Source organism: Oncorhynchus clarkii, chromosome 18 (assembly GCF_045791955.1).
Source record: "Oncorhynchus clarkii lewisi isolate Uvic-CL-2024 chromosome 18, UVic_Ocla_1.0, whole genome shotgun sequence".
In the NCBI taxonomy this organism is placed as follows: domain Eukaryota; kingdom Metazoa; phylum Chordata; class Actinopteri; order Salmoniformes; family Salmonidae; genus Oncorhynchus; species Oncorhynchus clarkii.
The window spans coordinates 57,056,490-57,071,305 of NC_092164.1; the positions used below are offsets into that span (position 1 = coordinate 57,056,490).

General features: G+C 41.5%; 1 protein-coding gene across 3 annotated transcripts in view; it reads right to left on the minus strand.

Annotated features, from left to right (window-relative positions):
- LOC139373753 (potassium voltage-gated channel subfamily KQT member 4-like) overlaps nucleotides 1-14,816 on the minus strand; it is a 127,993-nt gene that overhangs the window by 53,407 nt on the left and 59,770 nt on the right. The window lies entirely within an intron of this gene.

The window sequence follows — 14,816 nt, forward strand, 5'->3', positions numbered from 1 at the left end:
AAGGAGTGACCTTGTGTCATTGGACTCCAAGTGACTTTCCATACTGTGTTGTTTTAACCGCATTAGTGTTTTATGTGTTTTTGTTTTGGCCACATTAGAGTTGTTTTACAGACAGAGTTTGACAGTGTAACCAGATGCGTGGGCTGAGCTTAATATCTGAGCATGAATGAATAAAACATACAAGTGCCCTCAAATTACTATTGCTGAGGGTGTGTGTGTGTGTGTGTGTGTGTGTGTTACGCGCGTGTGTGTGTGTGTGCTACGCGCGTGTGTGTGCTACGCGCGTGTGTGTGTGCTACGCGCGTGTGTGTGTGCTACGCGCGTGTGTGTGTGCTACGCGCGTGTGTGTGTGCTACGCGCGTGTGTGTGCTACGCGCGTGTGTGTGTGCTACGCGCGCGTGTGTGTGTGTGTGCTACGCGCGTGTGTGTGTGTGTACGTGTTTAACTATTTTTGTGGGGACCACAAGAATAGTTACCTGAACAAAAATTTGAGCAACTGGGGATATTTTGTTGGTCCCCACGAGGTCCAATAGGGGGTTTAGGGTTAGTGTTAGGGGTAGAAGTACGTTAAGGGTTAGGGTTAGGAGCTAGGGTTAGTTTAGGGTTAGAAGCTACGGTTAGAAGCTAGGGTTAGGGTTAGGGTTAGGAGGTAGGGTTAGTTTAGGGTTAGAATCTACGGTTAGGTTAGGGTTAGAAGCTAGGGTTAGGGTTAGGAGCTAGGGTTAGGAACTACGGTTAGGTTTAGGGTTAGAAGCTAGGGTTAGTTTAGGGTTAGGAGCTAGGGTTAGTTTAGGGTTAGAAGCGAGGGTTAGTTTAGGGTTAGAAGCTAGAGTTAGTTTAGAGTTAGGAGCTAGGGTTAGGTTTAGGGTTAGAAGCTAGGGTTAGGTTTAGGTTTAGGGTTAAGGTTAGGTTTTTGGGTTAAGGTTGGGGTTGGGGTTAGGGACTTTGAATTGGACTTGTGGCCCCACTAGGTTAGCTGTACAAGACTGTGTGCGCGCGCGCGTGCGTGTGTGCGTGTGTGTGTGTGTGTGCGCGCTTGCGTGCGTGTGGTGCGCCTGATAAAACCCTGAAGAGAATAGATGAATAGGATGCTAGACGTAATTCAGAAGATGTTAAAGTCTTGTGGATATGATCCTGTGGGTGCAACGTCTCAGAACATGTTATTCTAGAATCCAGAGCATCAAACCACAAGACACATTCCTGCCCCATGTCGCTATGGCAGCCACCACTGTGCCGCTTCGGCGTAGCACACATCCAATAAACAACATCACTACTTCATCCAATTACTCTCTTGCCACTTCTTCCTTCAATTGCAACGAAGCAACTCACAAAGCAAACATTTGGGCTTAAAAAAATGTGAGCCTACATTTGCTTCATCTTCATAACCTCCTAAAATGGTAGAAAACAGACTGAAACTTGGAGGGACTACCAGAACTTGTGCAAAATGTTTTGCTACGTTGTGCCCTTATGAACACCTGATCACATGAACGTGATATATTGTAGAGTGAGCTCCAAAAGTATTGGGACAACGACACATTTTGTGTTGTTTTGGCTCTGTACTCCAGCATTTTGGATGATATAGTGACTATGAGGTTAAATTGCAGACGATCAGCTTTAATTTGAGGGTATTTTCATCCATATCGGGTGAAACTTTTAGAAATTACAACACTTTTTGTACATAGTCCCCCCATTTTAGGGGACCAAATCTATTGGGACAAATTCACTTATGTGTATTAAAGTAGTCAAAGTTTAGTATTTGGTCCGATATTCATAACACGCAATGGTTACATCAGGCTTGTGACTCTTCAATCTTGTTGGATGCATTTACTGTTTGTTTTGGTTGTTTCAGTTTGTTTTGTGCCCAATAGAAATGAATGGTAAAGAATGTATTGCTTCATTTTGGAGTCACTTTTATTGTAAATAAGAATATAATATGTTTCAAACATAAGAATAGAATAAGTTAAAAAACACAAAAATCATACCCTGCCCCCAAATATTTTTTTTTAACTCCCCTGTTATTGTAATGGAGAGAGGTTAGCATGTCTTGGGGGTATTGTATTTGTGTCTAACTTTCTCACTCATCATTATTCACGATTCATTCAGGACTATCCGTAATCATGGCAGCATCCACATAAATGTAGAAGTGTTAAGAAACATATTATATTCTTATTTACAATAAAAGTGACTCCAAAATGAAGCAATACATACTTTACCATTCATTTCTATTGGGCACAAAACAAACTGAAACAACCAAAACAAACAGTAAATGCATCCAACAAGATTGAAGAGTCACAAGCCTGATGTAACCATTGCGTGTTATGAATATCGGACCAAATACTAAACTTTGACTACTTTAATACACATAAGTGAATTTGTCCCAATACATTTGGTCCCGTAAAATGGGTGGGCTATGTACAAAAAGTGCTGTAATTTCTAAATGGTTCACCCGATACAGATCATTGTATCATTTAAAATCCAAAGTTCTGGAGTACAGAGCCAAAACAACAAAACATGTGTCACTGTCCCAATACTGTTGGAGCTCACTGTAGATGATAAATAATTCAATGAAACTGATCTGAGACCTGGAGACCAAGTCTGAAAGGCACACCCCTTTATACATCAGCAACTAAATGGAAACATTGGGGCAGAAATCCACCGAAATCTGCTTAGTTGTTAGTTTCGCCAAAATCCTAGAGGTCAGAATAAAGATGAAGAGGGAAAAAACATCCCATAAACTAGCCAATGAACCAGTTAGAAAGTAAAAACATCCCGTATACTAGTCAATTAACCGGATAGAGAGTAAAAACATCCCATATACTAGCCAATGAGCCGGTTAGAGAGTAAAAACATCCCGTACACTAGTCAATTAACCGGCTAGAGAGTAAAAACATCCCGTACACTAGTCAATTAACCGGTTAGAGGGTAAAAACATCCCGTACACTAGTCAATTAACCGGTTAGAGGGTAAAAACATCCCGTACACTAGTCAATTAACCGGTTAGAGGGTAAAAACATCCCGTACACTAGTCAATTAACCGGTTAGAGAGTAAAAACATCCCGTACACTAGTCAATTAACCGGTTAGAGAGTAAAAACATCCTGTATACTAGCCAATGAACCGGTTAGAGAGTAAAAACATCCCGTACACTAGCCAATGAACCGGTTAGAGGGTAAAAACATCCCGTACACTAGTCAATGAACCGGTTAGAGGGTAAAAACATCCCGTACACTAGCCAATGAACCGGTTAGAGGGTAAAAACATCCCGTATACTAACCAATGAACCGGTTAGAGGGTAAAAACATCTCGTATATTAGCCAATGAGCCGGTTAGAGGGTAAAAACATCCCTTATACTAGCCAATGAGCCGGTTAGAGGGTAAAAACATCCCATATATTAACCAATGAACCGGTTAGAGGGTAAAAACATCCCATATACTAACCAATGAACCGGTTAGAGGGTAAAAACGTCCCATATACTAACCAATGAACCGGTTAGAGGGTAAAAACATCCCATATACTAACCAATGAACCGGTTAGAGGGTAAAAACGTCACATATACTAACCAATGAACCGGTTAGAGGGTAAAAACGTCCCATATACTAACCAATGAACCGGTTAGGGGTAAAAACATCCCATATACTAACCAATGAACCGGTTAGAGGGTAAAAACAACCCATATACTAACCAATGAACTGGTTAGAGGGTAAAAACGTCCCATATACTAACCAATGAACCGGTTATGGGTAAAAACATCCCATATACTAACCAATGAACTGGTTAGAGGGTAAAAACGTCCCATATACTAACCAATGAACCGGTTAGGGGTAAAAACATCCCATATACTAACCAATGAACCGGTTAGAGGGTAAAAACATCCCATATACTAACCAATGAACCGGTTAGAGGGTAAAAACAACCCATATACTAACCAATGAACCGGTTAGAGGGTAAAAACAACCCATATACTAACCAATGAACCGGTTAGAGGGTAAAAACGTCACATATACTAACCAATGAACTGGTTAGAGGGTAAAAACGTCACATATACTAACCAATGAACTGGTTAGAGGGTAAAAACGTCCCATATACTAACCAATGAACTGGTTAGAGGGGAAAAACGTCACATATACTAACCAATGAACCGTTTAGAGGGTAAAAACTTCCTGTATACTAGCCAATGAACCGGTTAGAGGATAAAAACATCCTGTATACTAGCCAATGAACCAGTTAGAGGATAAAAACATCCTGTATATTAGCCAATGAACCGGTTAGAGGGTAAAAACTTCCTGTATACTAGCCAATGAACCGGTTAGAGGATAAAAACATCCTGTATACTAGCCAATGAACCAGTTAGAGGATAAAAACATCCTGTATACTAGCCAATGCACCATTTAGAGGGTAAAACATCCTGTATACTAGCCAATGCACCATTTAGAGGGTAAAAACGTCCTGTATACTAGCCAATGCACCATTTAGAGGGTAAAACATCCTGTATACTAGCCAATGCACCATTTAGAGGGTAAAAACGTCCTGTATACTAGCCAATGCACCATTTAGAGGGTAAAACATCCTGTATACTAGCCAATGCACCATTTAGAGGGTAAAAACGTCCTGTATACTAGCCAATGCATCGCCATTGCGCAAGATCGCATTTCAACATTTCAGCTGAGGGAACCGTTTTAGCCACACCACCCCACATTACCACTTCCCAGACTCCCATTCAGGAAATATCAATTCAGAGGAGCATCAGTAGAAAATCCACCAAATCAGCCACAGTATGTTTGTCTCTGAGGAGGTGGAAAGGAGAGATCTGCTGTATAGCTCCTCCTGAGTGGTGTTCTGTTTCCACGTCAACAAACTGATATCAGACTAAACTATGTCAATAACACTGTATCTCAGATTAAAGACAAAGGGGGAAGGTTTGTGATCATTTAAGGTTTCATTAACACTGAGCCCATTACCATTGTGAATGTGTATGGGCCAAACCATGATGATCCTAAATTTGACCAAGATGTCTTTTTGAAGTTAACGTGCCCATCATCAGAGATAATAATGGCAGGGGATTTTAACTTGGTACTGGACCCTTCCAGTGATAGATCTTCCTCTAATAGTATCAGCCTCACACAGGCAGCTAAAATGTTAAAAGCAGAAATGAAACATTTTGGACTTGTAGACTTATGGAGATTTCACAACCAAAAGGTTCAAGAACACTCATTTTACTCCCCTGTCCATAACAGTTACTCTAGAATAGACTTATTTCTTATTCCTGCAGAAAAGGGAAGTTTAACTACTGGGTGTAAGTATTTACCAAGATGTATATCAGATCATTCTGCCCTGCTGACTTCAGTACCCGTCAGTAAAACACAGCCACCCTCAAGAAGGTGCAGGTTTGGCACATATTTACTCAATAATCCCACAAATATAGACATATTTTTAGCACCAATAACAACTCTGCCTCCCCCCTAATTTTATGGTAAGCTCTCCTTGCATATCTGAGGGGGCAAATAATATAATTTTGCTCGTAAGATGTATAAGGCTCAGGTAGATTTGTTGGAGAATGAAATTTGAGATCAGGAAAATGAACATAGTGTAACATTTGACGACTCAAAAATGAGACTCAAAGTGATTGGAATACAACACCCTGACGACCCATAAAGTGGAAAATGCTCTCAGGAGAACAAAACAAAAATACTACGAACATGGAGATAAAGCAGGAAAGTTGCTTCCTTGGCAGATAAGACGAGAGGGTGCTAGTAGAGTTATTAACTCTATTAAGCTACTCAATAACACAGTTGTTCACAGTCTGAGGAAATTAATCTTGTCTTCAGGGAGTTTTATGAAACATTGTACAAGTCTGAAGGGGATGCCCCTGCCACAATGCATGAGTTTTTGAACAAACTCAATTTACAAACTTTAGCTGATGAGGATAGAGAGCACTTGGAGAAAGAGATTACATCAGAGGAAAATAGGGAACCCATTTTCAACACTGCTGGGGGAAAATCACCAGAGTTAGACGGATTCCCTATTGAATTCTATCGATCCTTTTAACCCAAACTAATTTAGCCTCTTTGCAGTATGTTTAATTATGCCATAGAGACAGAAAAGCTCCCAGACACACTTGAACAGGCACTGATCACAGTTTTGTTAAAACCTGGGAAAGATCCTCTGCTTTGTGGGTCATATAGACCAATATCTCTATTGAACACTTCATATAAGATTCTTGCGAGACTCATAGCTCTTAGACTGGATAAGGTTCTTCCGGACTTGGTTGATATGGACCAAACAGGCTTTGTAAGAAACTGCTCATCTCCTAAAAATATCAGAAGATTATTTAACATGATGCATTATGTAGAGAATGACCAAGAATTTGTAGTAGCGGCTTCATTAGATGCAGAAAGTAATCTGATTACTGTACAAATGTCTGGTAGCTCAGATCCTGACTAATGGAAATATTTCCTCATAGTTCTCCCTATCACGTGGCACAAGACAAGGTTGTCCCGTTAGTCCGCTCCTATTTTCTTTGGCTATAGAGCCACTGGCAGAAGCTTTTGGGTCTCATCCATCCATCCATGGTGTTTGTATAGGTGGGTGTGAACATCTGGTCTCACTATATGCCAATGACATTTTGCTTTACCTCACTAAACCAGAAATTTCACTCATTAGAACATTAGTTGACATCCTGAAAGAATATGGGACCTTTTCAGGATATAAAATAAACATATTGAAGAGTATAATTATGCCTTTTAACAGGGCAGCTATGCAGAACCCAATCTTAGACGAGCCGTTTTCTTGGAAACCACAGAAAATGACATATCTTGGATTGCAAAATAATTCTGAAATGATTAAGACATATCAACTGAACTATACTCCACTTCTCAAAAAGGTTGGGGAAGAATTGGATAGGTGACGGGATTGACCATTTTCTCTTATTGGGCGTGTCAATTGTGTAAAGATTAATATATTACCAAAATTCTTATACCTTTTTCAAACCTTGCCCTTTCCTATTCCCAAAGTTTTTTTCAAACAACTTAATAGGAACATTTCTTCATTTCTGTGGAAAGGGAAATCCCCCAGAGTGAAACTCACAACTTTATGCAAACCATACTCAGAAGGAGGACTTACTCTACCTGACTTCCAGTTGTATTACTGGGCATCTAAGTTAAAGGCTGTGTGGCAAGATACAAGTTCACCCTCTTGGAGACAGACAGAGGAGTGTCTGACCCCTGCTACATTGGCATCTATACCTTATAGTAGCCCATCTAAAACTTTGCTAGGTCTCATAAACAACGCTTTCATTAAGAACACTTTAAATGTATGGATTGAAGTCTGTAAACAAACAGAGGGGCTTAGATCTATATATTAACAAACACCTTTCTATAATAACCCCATCTTACCCAAAGCCCTGAGAGATGGTATTACATTTTCTTGGTTCAACAAATGAATTAAAACATTTAGTAATCTCTATAGAGAAGGTGAACTACTATCCTTTCAACAACTGGCATCTCATTTTCAGTTACCTCAAACTCATTTCTTCAAGTGCCTACAGGTTAGGCATTATATTACCACTCAACAGGGAGGTAAGATTCAGCCCATGAGTAAACCTATAACTGATAAACTGTGGCTGGAAAGGGGTAAAAGGTTTCATTTGTTACATGTACTCTGTTCTTCAAGCTCTGTTGGGGAACAATGAAGCTCTGAAAGCTTGCATGAAGTGGCATGACGACCTTGGTCTCCTTTTTGAGGATGAGAAACGGGAAAAGCTATTTTTAGATGTCAGCGTCTTTCATTTAAAGTTGATGCAATTCAATATTTTACATAGGGTCTACTTTACACCAGAGAGACTGTATAAGATCAATTCTAAATATTCAAAATTTTGCCCAAGGTGTAAAACGTGAGTAGGCACATTTAAGCATATGTTTTTGTCCTGCCCTGAACTAAGCAATTATTGGAAAGACATTATTCAGATCTTATCACAGGTCACTAATATGACGGTACCACTAGATCCTTCCCTTATTCTTCTTGGAGCTGATTCTGAACGACCAGTTAATATTTGTAGCAAAACCAGATTCATTAAATTGGCAGTAAATGCAGCCAATAAATGCACAGCTATTATATGGAAGAGTGACACTCCGGCAAGCAAGCAGATGTGGCTAAAAGAACTAGCTTTCTATATTCCATCTGAAAAATAACATACAATTGACGTAATAAACCCTTTGAATTTACTGATGTCTGGGGGGACTTTCAGCAGTTTCTAGAGACGTCACCTTAGCTGCCTCATTACTACTGTCTTCATTAATATATTATTATTATTGGTTTTTGTGTTGAATCATTTATTTTCTAGCATGGAATGTGAAAGTCATTCTGTTTATTTTTTTGCTGTTAATCAGTGAAGCTAATACCGGTAGAGGGGAGGGAGGGAGGTGTTCCTGTGTTGGGGAGGGAAGGGTTTTGCCCGATGTGCCCCCATGTAGCATGGTGTTTTGTGTAGGTATTATCTGTGTCATATTTAGCTGATTGTTAAATTGTAAAAAACTAAATGCCAATAAATATATTGCACAAAAAAATGTAATAACACTGTCTAGCAAGGTAATGGGATTCACTGTTAAAATTGAGAGAGAAAAGCTACTGTATTGATGACTTTATGATGACATGAGAAGAAACTTGTTGATTAATCTAATTTTTGCATATTCCCTGTGGATTGATGCAGGGAATTGGAGAATGACTGAAACGTCATCATGAGTTTTGATCAAAAACAGACCAGATTAATAGAAAACTATGCTGGTTTATTACTGTACTATCAGACTGGCCATGACAGGTCAGGGATTGACCAGAAACAATACCTCCACCTTCTGGCCTTCTCTGGGCACACAGATAAAACAGACCTATACCTGTCTCTCTAGCAGTCTCCCTCCCTCTCTCTGTACATCTCTGTCTCTCTAGCAATCTCCCTCCCTCTCTCTGTACATCTCTGTCTCTCCAGCAGTTTCCCTCCCTCTCTCTGTACCTCTCTGTCTCTCTAGCAGTCTCCCTCCCTCTCTCTGTACATCTCTGTCTCTCTAGCGGTCTCCCTCCCTCTCTCTGTACCTCTCTGTCTCTCTAGTAGTCTCCCTCCCTCTCTCTGTACCTCTCTGTCTCTCTAGTAGTCTCCCTCCCTCTCTCTGTACCTCTCTGTCTCTCTAGCAATCTCCCTCCCTCTCTCTGTACCTCTCTGTCTCTCTAGCAGTCTCCCTCCCTCTCTCTGTACCTCTCTGTCTCTCTAGCGGTCTCCCTCCCCCTCTCTGTACATCTCTGTCTCTCTAGCGGTCTCCCCCCCTCTCTCTGTACCTCTCTGTCTCTCTAGCAGTCTCCCTCCCTCTCTCTGTACCTCTCTGTCTCTCTAGCAGTCTCCCTCCCTCTCTCTGTACCTCTCTGTCTCTCTAGCGGTCTCCCTCCCTCTCTCTGTACATCTCTGTCTCCCTAGCAATCTCCCTCCCTCTCCCCTCTCTCCTCTACCTGCCTTCTGCCCTCCACCCGCCACCCTTCCTCCGTCCTGGTCCCAACTGCTGTGATTGTTGGCAACCATCTCCGTAATGACCTAGGACAGGTCATCTGATCTGACACCTTGTGTGTCCTGCAGTGACCCTCTGCCAACAAGCCTGGGGGTGAGGAGAGGAGGCGATGAATGGAGACATCCTGGACCGCAGGATTTTCCGGCGTCTGACACCTCACTACAAAAACAAACCCAGTCAACCGATGTCATGGGGATATTTGTAGCCCTAGTTAGGAAGGACACAAACCAAAGCATCCTAAATGGGTTTGACAAGCCACAGATAAACTATGGGATGAATGTCTGCTAAAATAAACCTTAGCCAGTTGATTTCATACTGTATTTATATCCATTCAAAATATGATCTGAAAACAAAACAATGGAAATCTTGCCTTTCAGCTACACCTCGACTCTAGGTCGGTTTGAGCACTGTTTCTTCCTATGGACTGATAACAAAACATGACACTTCTCCAGCACCCTTTGGCTCTCTACAAGGGAAACAAAGTATTCAAATCCAACAGTGCTGTGTCACGGTCTATATTTACATTTTCTCTAAGAGTCCAGCTAGGTGTTAACACTGTCCCTCTCTGGCCGGCTCCACAAAGACACATCCTGGTCAAAATAAACAGCCAGAAAGCACATCCTGGTCAAAATAAACAGCCAGAAAACACAGCCTGGTCAAAATAAACAGCCAGAAAACACAGCCTGGTCAATAAACAGCCAGAAAACACAGCCTGGTCAAAATAAACAGCCAGAAAACACAGCCTGGTCAATAAACAGCCAGAAAACACAGCCTGGTCTAAATAAACAGCCAGAAAACACAGCCGGGTCAATAAACAGCCATAAAACACAGCCTGGTCTAAATAAACAGCCAGAAAACACAGCCTGGTCAAAATAAACAGCCAGAAAACACAGCCTGGTCAATAAACAGCCAGAAAACACAGCCTGGTCAAAATAAACAGCAAGAAAACACAGCCTGGTCAATAAACAGCCAGAAAACACAGCCTGGTCAAAATAAACAGCCAGAAAATGCCTCCTTCATTCGGAGCAACAGTAGGAAACATAGAATGTATCTCCAATGGCACCTTGTTCCCTTTATAGTGCACTACTTTTAACCAGGGCCCACAGGGCCCACAGGGCTCTGATCAAAAGTAGTGCACTATATAGGGAATGGGGTGCACCCTTACTGAGCTACATTACTTTTCATTCCTTCACAGTTCTCAGTAGGTACAGTAAGTACATAGGAAAGGTACAATCTGTCTCACAGCCTTTATATGAAACACTAGAGCCCCTTAGGACTAATGATGTGCACACAGCGTAGAAATGTGCATTACAAAACAAGGAAGTAGGCTTTTAATGGGATTTAGGATGGGCCTTTTGTTGGTAAGTGCCCCGGCTCACCATAAATGTTTCCCTGAACATGCATACTGTAAGCGCAATAAAACATGCACTTTGCTTTACTTGTATCCTGAGGCCTTTATAGTATAGGAATGAAATAATGGTCAAATGGTAACAACATTGACAACCGATGACATGTGTTATTACAGTATAATAACACTGTTACAGTTCATAGGTCATATGATGGATGGAGGGTTCAAGGTCAGGTTAGACCATGGAGTGTAATACAGACAGAGTCTAAAACAGTATAGTATCCTACAGGGGTGGACAGCTCTGTGCTGGCAGATCAGTTTAACCAGCCGTGCTGGAACAAAAACCTGCACACTTAGTAGTAGTGTTGAGTCTTAGCAGAACTGTAGTACAGTAGTGTTGAGCCTTAGCAGAACTGTAGTACAGTAGTGTTGAGTCTTAGCAGAACTGTAGTACAGTAGTGTTGAGTCTTAGCAGAACTGTAGTACAGTAGTGTTGAGCCTTAGCAGAACTGTAGTACAGTAGTGTTGAGTCTTAGCAGTACTGTAGTACAGTAGTGTTGAGCCTTAGCAGTACTGTAGTACAGTAGTGTTGAGTCTTAGCAGAACTGTAGTACAGTAGTGTTGAGTCTTAGCAGTACTGTAGTACAGTAGTGTTGAGCCTTAGCAGAACTGTAGTACAGTAGTGTTGAGCCTTAGCAGAACTGTAGTACAGTAGTGTTGAGCCTTAGCAGAACTGTAGTACAGTAGTGTTGAGCCTTAGCAGAACTGTAGTACAGTAGTGTTGAGCCTTAGCAGTACTGTAGTACAGTAGTGTTGAGCCTTAGCAGAACTGTAGTACAGTAGTGTTGAGCCTTAGCAGTACTGTAGTACAGTAGTGTTGAGCCTTAGCAGAACTGTAGTACAGTAGTGTTGAGCCTTAGCAGAACTGTAGTACAGTAGTGTTGAGCTTGCAAGTACAGTAGAGCAACATGTACAGTACACACCTCCCAGTCAGGCAGTCAGTCAAGCAGACAGGCAGAATGTCCGGCACTCCAGTGGGATCCTACAGCTACAGTAAACTGTGGGAGTCTGCACCTCTGATTCAATCAGCACAGGATGATAAAGCTGCCACCAGTTAGTTACAGGGGAGAGCAGGGAGTGGAGGAACAGGGAAGAAGAGACTGTAATGTTACTGTTCATTTTGGATTGTTTATTTCACTTTTATTATCTAGTTCACTTGCATTGGCAATGTAAACATATGTTTCCCATACCAATAAAGCACTTTGAATTGAATTGAAAGGGGTAGAGAAAGAGGGAGAGGGGAGAAGAGGGAAAGGATGGAGTAGGTGCAATGCCTAAAGTAGTTGGATCTCTGAAGAAGGGACAGAAAGAAAAGGTAGAGAAATGGGAAACGGAGTAAACTAGTGAATAAGGTAACCTGTCACTAAATGAGACAAAGTTAAGGGGAGGAAAGACTGCCAGACTTCAATTCAGTGGTAGAAACGGAAGCAGGTTCATGTGCGTTTACATGTACGCAAGCATGTGTGGCGCCAGCTCTGATCGATGGGGCTCTGAATGAAGGCTTTCAGGCATTGACCCACAGGCTGCACACGCAGCACAGGTGCTCCAACAGCAGAATTACTGTCACACACTCCCATACACACTCATACAAATTCACAAAGAGACACACAGAGAAATGTAGTAGGTCAAATGAATTATAGTATATAAATAAGCACAGGCTGAAAGATGTATGGCATCGGCTGAAAGACTTATCACCTTGAAAGACCTCCATTTCATGCCCTGATCATGAATAAAGCACCACACAGAGGACCCAACAATTACACAAAGCCCTTAGTCTTCAGAGCTATAAAAGGACCACAGCTCATGACCACAACACACCAGGATAACAAGGACTATACTTCATGAGTCTAGTGAGAGAGAGAGAGAGAGAGAGAGAGAGAGAGACAAGAGAGAGACAGAGAGAGAAATTAAAGGGTGTGATGAAGGGGTGAGGGGTTGACTGGCGAGCGCAAGAGTGTCAGCGAGCAGAGGTAGAGAAAGAGAGAGAAAGCGAGAGAGAGAGGAGAAAGGTGGTAACATTAGAATCAGTTATAAATAGTGCCACAGTGTCCTTAAATAGCGACTGCAGGCAAATTTGCTTTTGCGCAGGTAGCAGCACAGTTCTGTACAGGCCAGCCTCTCTCCATCTCCACCGCTAATCCCCAACCCATGCATGGCGCTTGGGACCAAAAACTTTTCAGGGGAGAGGGGGAAAAGAGAGGAAAAAACACAAACAACAAACAGGAAGTGCTTTTACACAGGAGAAAGAAGCCAACGGCGCGCTTTAGAGGCTTTGGTAACCCTACTGGGAAGAAAACGACTGACTCATGAGTCACGGTGTGGAAAAACGAGACACCCAAGAAAAGAGAGAATTGTTTGTGTCTGATGGACTGAGGACACGTCAAATTCCAGTGGTGGATATGCGATTTATTCCTCGATTCCCCTCTTTGTGAACGGCTGCGTTTTGACAGACCTAACCAGTTTTCACTATCAGCCATCTTTTCAATTCTGTGCTTTCATTCACATCTGGGTAATACTAACTTGGAAGGAAATGGGGGAAGGACTACCTGAACTTGTCCAATAAAAAATGCTTGTTCTCTTTTTTGGTTTACGTTTTGCTACAGTGTGCACTAATGAATACGACCCTGTATTCTCATTGACCTAATGCAGCTTAGATACTGTATAATATACTGCAATAATATACTGCATATTACCTCTGATGATATGGTCTGTTTAGACCTGGTAGCCATGGCTACATCAACACCACTGCCTAAGTACAACTACAACTACCTAAATTAATATTTCAAGACTTTTGACATGAGTAGACATTGTAACGCAAAAATAAATAAACTATAAATGTAAACTATGAACTTGGATATCGGGTATCAGATCAAAGTTGGTTAATGACACAGCAGTCCAGTAGGTAACACAAACAGTGACACAAATAAACTCATGTCATATTGTGGTATGGTGGTATGGAACACACGTGATATACACACGCACATACACGTGCACACACACACACACACACACACACACACACACACACACACACACACACACACAAAACAATGCCAAACACACGCACAGACAAACACACACACACAAACACACACACTTCCCTAGCAGTAGTGTGTTGTACTGTGTATACATTCTGCCTTCTCTCAAGAGCTTGCCTGCCGGGACCTCCAACAGCTATTATGATACCATCGTCCCCCTGAAGATGCTGCATTTCAAACAGCGAGTCTCTTGTTCCATCAGATGAATACTCTTTCCTTGCTGGGGAATACCATACAGAGCCATAGAAACGTTTTAATAACCTTGAGACCATATGAACATCAGTCATACAACAGCGACTGTAGTAGGCTACCATGGGAAAGGTTGGTACCAATGATGGTTTGTGCGTACCAGTGCTCCTGGCATCTGAAACACAGATCTTTTCCCACAGATATCATGTAAATGCACACACGCATCGGTAATGACCTGAGGCACTTTTGGCACTATTGATTCTGCATTTCTTTCTTTCTTTGTTCCCTGTTTCCATAGACAGGTTGGTTGTTTAACTATGGGGCAAAACAGATGGGGCTGCCTTAGATTGTTGAGAACATGTAAACTATATTTAATCTCCAATGTTTATTGAAAACATAAAGGAAGTTGAACAATGAGCACTTGTTGTCTCTCTAATACATTGTTACAGTTGTTGGTTAGCTAGCTAGTGGATTTTAGCCATATTAGCATTAACCAACTTTCCATTTTATGCGAGTAAAGTAGATGTCAGATAAAAAATATAATGACAGGCATGATGGAAACTTTCCAAATGCAGACAAAACTAAATACTCTAGACAAAGTAGATATTTTTGAATCTGTAAAATTATTTAATGCGA